Below are 7038 nucleotides of genomic sequence, written 5' to 3'. Positions count from 1 at the left end.
AAGACAACATACTCTGCAGTTTGACAACACTTCTGCTGCACATGAGGAAAAGAAATGAACACAGAAAGCTGCTCCACATTGGGACAATACAATCAAATACAGGCAGAAACACACACAAAAGAACTATGCTTCACAGAAATAGAGAAATGCCCTGTTTGTAATGACTATATATTATTATAATCACTCTCTAACTGCACTATGGCAGCCTGCTGCAGTAGCTCTGCACATATTGTGTCTCTTTGTTTGAGTTTAGTCAGTTTTTTATGTGAAAACACTGTTTCCTGGAACATTTTTCTGTGGTTTTAAAGCTGTTGGAAAGATTTCTTCTGGGAACTCCGGCAGTTTAAATTGAATTCTTTCTTTTACATCTATGATGTTATGATGCGTAACCATGGCATCAGCAAAAGTGTTGGAGCAGTTGACTGAACTTTTTCGAAGGAAATGCCTGAAATAAGACCAAGAATCCAGATGTTTTGAAGAGGAGACGTTAAAGGTGCAGAGCAGGAAGACAATGGAGGGAAAGGAGGAGGAAGTTTAGACCATTTTTACATTTCTATGGTGAGTGTGACGTCACTGGCAGATAAAACAGACCAGAGGAAATATCAGGATGAGCCCTGGTTGCAAGAACAACTCTTAACACCTCTTTAATCTGATTTAAGACTGTTTGGGCAGGTAATAAAAGCAGAAAGAGAGATGCTGAACTGTTGGCCAAGTTGTCTGCTGAGCACATTAATGTGTTTCCTGCTGACGCTTCATGACATCATCCATTAAGCTCCAAAACAACATCCTAATCCACTCCTGGTGATCTCTGAAGATCTCTCCCACACCTTATTCTGCTACACTTCAGCTTCCTTTAAAAACAGCTCATCTTAAATGATCGTTTATACTGCAGCAGTATAATTCCCCCCCTCAAGGGTTTGTCAATTTCTTTAATATACAAATAATGTGCATGACCTCTGAACTGTACAGTGAAAGTTTTATCTCTAAGACGATGACCTATTTGCTGATATGTTTGTTTTCATTGTGCTTACAGCACCTCTTTTTCACCTCTTTTTCACCTCTTTTTCATCGTTTTTCGCTTGTTGAAATCAGTTGAATGATAGAAAACAGTGACTTTTGTTTCAGCTCTGTGTTTGTCACAGTTTATGTTTTAATATTCTTATTTTCAGGGCATTTGTTATGTTTTCCTCACTTTCCCTTCCACGCTCACGCCAAAAGCTAAGTCTGGTTTAGCCTCATAGTAATGTTGTTTATTTCACAGTTTAAGTATTTATGATAATCCAACTCAGCCAAGTCCCCTGCCTTTGCCTTGCTCCTCATTTTTGGAATAAACCTTGTTGCCTTTGAGAAGTCAGGGTCCTCCCTTTTTGCACCACCGCTACTTGACAGAAGGATTCAGCCAAAACTGTGACTGAACCTGGAAGGAAAACATGATCTGAAACCTGAAAACATAACAAATGACCTGAAAATACGAAAATTAAAACATAAACTGTGACAGTGTGAGAATGCCGAGGACACAAGAAATGGGAATTTACATCTTGTGAAGGTGAAACTTGCTCAGGATGGTTGAAATATCAACCCAGGATCCTTTGTGACACATTGAATCCAGCAGCTTACACTTCTGTTATGGTTTGCTGCTCAAATCCCATCATATTTAAACCATAAGCCATTTTACAGTGGCTTAGGCTTTATAGGCTTGAAGAAACACCCTAAACCTCACAACATATTAATCTACAAAGTAATGTAGTCTGACATATACAGTAGCTGCGTCTGAGACTACCTGGAGGATCTTAAGCAGAGCTTGAGTTCAGCTGGAAGGCTGTGGGTGTGATATGTCATGCTATAGGAGCTCCTCTGGAGAATTAGAATCAGAAAAGATGAAGACCATGTCCTGGGAGGAATGAATGCCCTTAGAAGTTAAACAAAACTATGCTATAGGAATGAAATTAAGTGTACTCAAAAATCAAGGTTAGGTAATTTTCAGCAGATAAGAAGACAGTGAACCCCTTTGAATATACAGCCCCACCTCCAAAGCAGGTGGCATGCTGTGTTGAATGTAGATAAAAACAGAACACGGTTATATTTTAGCACAACAAAAGATAGAAAACAAGGAATTTCACTTTTTCGTCTCAGATTTAACGGCCACAGCTCATTTCAAAGAGTTGGGAAGGGTACAAGAAAGTCTGGGAAAGTGTTGCTACTGGAAAGAAAACAGCTGGAGAAACATGTTAAAACTAATGAAGGTCATCGGCAACATGTCAGAAGCATAAAGGGTGTAAAAGGAGCACCTCAGAGAGGCAGAGGCCCTCAGAACTGAGGATGGGTAGAGGCAAAAAGCTGCGTCCACAAAATTTTTGAGCAGTTTCAGAATGATATTCAACGTAAAATTGAAAAGACTTTGAATATTCCATCATCCACAGAGCATAATATCATCATAAGACATGGCTGAAAGTCAATATTGTATGTCTGTGGTCTTCAGGCCCTCAGGCAGCTCTCATGAAAATCAATGCATGGACTCAGGAACACTTCCAAATATCATTGTCTGTGAACACAGTTCACTGTTCCATCAACAAAAGCAGGAAAAGCTCTAAAACGTAAGAAAAAGCCGCATATAAACATGAGCCAGTGACCTGTCCTCTGTGGAAATGAACCACTTTTTGGGGATCAGACAGATTGCAGTTCAACATTTTTTTAGGAATTCCTGGAAGTTGCACCCCTGTTTCTAAAGGGAAGAGCACTGAAATCAAGAAACCTGATTTGTTATCAGCTCAGAAGTCTGCGTCTCTGATCGTATGGAGGAGCATTACCTTCAATCGAACTGGCAAGATGCAAATCTGTAAGTAAATGATGCTATAAACGGGTTTTAGAGCAACATGTGGTCCCATCTTATTCAAATATTACAGTAAGATGATGCCTTCAGCCCTCAGAAGTCATGCATAAGACGAAGAAGACTGTTGAACAGATCCTATATCAGACAGATATGGAGGTACATTCCTCTCCTAAAGGTCCAACAACGAGCCTCCTCAGTTCCCAGATGTTTACAGATGTTGTTGTGAATGAAATGTTAGTTTGTGAAATTTGCAGCTACTTTGTTTTCTGTCTTTATTGCTTGTAATTGGTGTTGAACACGGAGCCTGAAACTAAACCGCTGAGGCTGCCAGGCATGACAAGTGGCTTAAAGTCTGCCCACAGAACATAAGAAACTGACTTAATTAAGTGTTTTAGCGCCCATCCTACAGCAGAAGTGCCCTATTTTCCTTCAGCACTGGTATAGCAGGACTCCTTCAGAGATCCCTTCTACCTTACTGATTTTCCAAAGAGCTATTTTTGAATCTTCACACTTCATTGCAATTACCTCTGGGAGATGGATGCTTTTTTTTTTTTCCCATTTCAAAGACTGTACAGTCAGCATGACAGGAGTTGAGCCAATCTAAGCTCCCATGTCAGGCTGCGTCATGCTTTCTGCAGGAGGCCAGGTGTGCTTGAGAAGAGGATCTGTTGTCAGCAGCTGGCCTGTTGCTGTGTGACGTGAGAATGTGTCACATCTTCAGAAAGGTGTGAGGGAGGACTTTCAGATCGACATAAACTCATCATACAAATCTATTTCTAGATGATTTAGATTAGCATTAGATGCATTTAGCAGACGCTTTTATCCAAAGCGACTTACAGGTAGGCAGATCAGGTAAGGGGATCTTGCCTAAGGACCCCTACTGGAGGTAATACCTTTGATGCAGGGGATATTAACCCAGGTCTCCCACACAGAAGGTGGCAATTATACCACTATCCTATCCTACACCACAGAGTCCTGATCAATATCCAATGAAGGAATAATTTAACTGATTAAGTGAATTAGATGTAAATGTAATTTATTTATACAGCCTTTACAACAATCCATTTATTAAAATTTATAATAAATAAAGAAAAGAATAAGTACAAAACAATAAAATAACAGAAAAAGCAATAAAATACAGCAAAATTGAATAAGATAATATAAAAGAGTCTCCATACTACTGGGTATTAAAAGCCATCTGGAATAAGTGTGTTAGATGAATGAAGCATTGAACTAATGTATTGATCTGCACTGCTTCACACCCGGTTGGAGTGTCAGTGACGCTCAGATATTGATGATATTCATCAGCTGTTCATCATCTCCTGGGTTCAGGGGAGCAGATTTGGACAGTTTCTGTCCTTTTCAGTTGATCAGTTATAGTATTGATTCTCTTTCAACTAATTAATAGGCTAATATCTGGTGTGTGACATCTTCAAATCGTTTTTACCTGCTTGTTAGCTTGATAATTCGAGCCTTATTTGGGGCAGTTTGTTCTTCATGTAGAGCATTAATATTCCACCTTCAGCTGGCCTCGTGTCACCCTGCTGAGAAGGAAGGAGCTGAAAGATGAGTGTTGTGACCCAGGCTCACTTGCTTTCTCCCTGTAACCCCCGGGTGAGGTCAGGTCCCTGAGGTCGCTGCACCCAGGAGGGTCTTTCACGGTTGTGTTGTCTGAAAATGGATAGAATAGCTATTTTCAGTCTATTTTCAGCTGCCAGTTCCAAACTCCCCTTGTAATAATTCCCACCAACACTCAGCTGGGAGTAGTTTAAGCATTAAACATCACATCTCTTCACTCAGTTGGGTCCCTCTTTATAAAATTCTCAGGAAGTCAAGAACAAATGGTTCACTTGTCTTGACATGTTAGCTTTTAAAATGGGTCTTTTGTAACTAAATGAAAATATGAATAGTTGCTTAAAGGAGAAAGAGTTGATGGCTTTGAGTTTATGTAACATCTATTTGTTAAAGTCGCTTATATTCTTGTGGATTAAACAGATCCAGAGGGTTAAAGTATCACATGTCACAGCTTTGGTGCCTGGATCAGCTGTCAGGTGCAGAGGGAACATGGTGCCAACTGTAGCAACACAAAGCCGGGTGGAGGGTGGTGGCAGGGTCAGAGGTCACAGACCGCAGAACACATACAAGCTCCTGACACTGCGTGGAGGACGTTTACTGGCCATTTGTTAAGATGGGCTCAGCAGTTGTGGCTGTGTGTGGTCTGCACCAGCAGCTTCCCCGTTAGCATCGCTGTGCTACAGAGAAATAACGCTGAGTAAGGGCTGCTGGAGGGACGGTTTCCTTATGTTCTTCTTTAGCACGATGTGGTGTTGTTAAATGTAAAGCCAGACTTTCCAGTGTCACAGAGCAGCTTTTACCCAGCGAGATCGCCATAGTAACCCCTCCACAGCATGTTCATGGCTTCAGTTTATCATTTCACAAACTCTCTTATAGTGATTCTGATATTTCACACAGATGAAAGATGCAGAACTGCTGCATTTACAGTCTGTCCCTGTTAAAAGTGACGTTTCTCTTCTTTTTCACTCCTGCAAAGCTTAAAAAACTGGATCCAAAGTTTGTTTTTGGTGTTGCATCTTTGGGCATCTATGTGCAAATTAGAAAAGTGTACGTGGATACAGGTGGGTGGAAATACTCCCACCCACACAAACAGCAGAATCTGGCCCCGAACAACCAATTTACAGGCTGCAAAAACCAAAACAGCCAGGCGAACGCAGCTGAGCGGCACCGTACAGCTGAGGGGAAGAATGAGTGAGAATTCTTTGGGTTTAACACTACAGGTGTCATCTTTCCTTCCTGTGTTGTATCAAAATAATCAAAATCACTTCACAAAAAGCCGCCGTATTAGTTCAATTCTTAGAAACTTGGCTTCCATCTTATTTCTGTCCATTTGTTTAAGTCAGACTGAGAGATATCATCCTTATTTTCCCAGTTTCCTGATAAAAGGCCGTTTTTTTCCACAAATATGAAGCTGCAGAACAGCACCTTGTCTTCTGCCTCATGGCAGCTTCAGCAGCTCATGGAGTCAGAGGCAGGCTGTCCAAGTGACCCTCCCTGAGGATTTAACCCACACCGTCCCACCTCGCTGCTGCATAATGGATGAAGGACAGTCATTGGGAGGGAAGAATGGGAGCGAGGCCCTTATTACCTTGTGATTCATTTTTAATGAGGTAAACAGGTCTTTCCAGGTCACCTGAAAGCTCACACACACTCATGCTGGGTGGTGTGTCTTCCCCAGCCTTATTGCTGCCCATTTTGACATCCACATTGGCTGCAGGGGCTGCATAGCATAATTAGGTCTCACTGTCATTGAAAGAATGTGTCTCACTTCCCACAGAGTCCCTTTCCTCTTCTTCAAGTTAGACGGCAGCAATTACACAGAGGCAAGAAGACCTTATTAGAAAGGCTCCAGGCAACCTTTGCCTCCCTTTTCCTCTTAGATGATTTTTTTTAGAGTATACACAGTGAACACCACAATTAAGTTACTAAAAATGTTCTCTTAATTGATTTCATTGCACTTTGCAGCCCATAAAATGAATTTTAAAGGTGTTATGTAACAGAAACCAGCTTTTTTGGAGTCCCAGCTGATGATGACAGGAGTGCAGGTGGCTGTTTGCCAGCGCGTTATTTCTCTGTTTATGTTAAACGACAGTTTAGGAAACTGAATATTGTTGTGGTCTGATGGAAATAAGATGGCCTCCCTGCAGTTCCAGAGAGGCAGGAACTGGATGACAGGTGAGGATGCACGTATGTGGTGTCATCTGGGAAATCAAACCCGCTCAGTTCACTCGCTCTGAAAGTTAGCGAGCAGGTATGCCTTCGCAAACAGGGAGGTGGAGAACTCCCACAGCAATTCTCTGCGAAACCTGTGAAGGAAGGGGAGGGGGGGGAAGAAAACAGGTGCAACAGGAAGGTGAGAACAGGAGCAGATGGGGAGATGCAGGGAATCTGCATTTTCAGACATTTAAAACAAGCTTCTGGTCCATCGTCTCTTCTACAGTAAATTATATCATTAAAGCCAGAAGTCATTAAAAAGCAAAGATCTTTTCCTGCGGACAGAATAGATTTCTCACATCTCCCTGGGAGATTGAGATGAAAATGAATTTAAGGCCTCTCAAGTCATTGCATTTGCTTCTTATCACTCAATAGTCATGCTACATATGCGCCATTGGGCTGTATATAGGATTAGAGAG

Source organism: Leuresthes tenuis, unplaced genomic scaffold (assembly GCF_036924035.1).
Source record: "Leuresthes tenuis unplaced genomic scaffold, fLeuTen1.0.hap1 SCAF_6, whole genome shotgun sequence".
Taxonomy (NCBI): domain Eukaryota; kingdom Metazoa; phylum Chordata; class Actinopteri; order Atheriniformes; family Atherinopsidae; genus Leuresthes; species Leuresthes tenuis.
The sequence above is the reverse complement of the archived record's forward strand: the minus strand, read 5'-3'. Positions refer to the sequence as shown.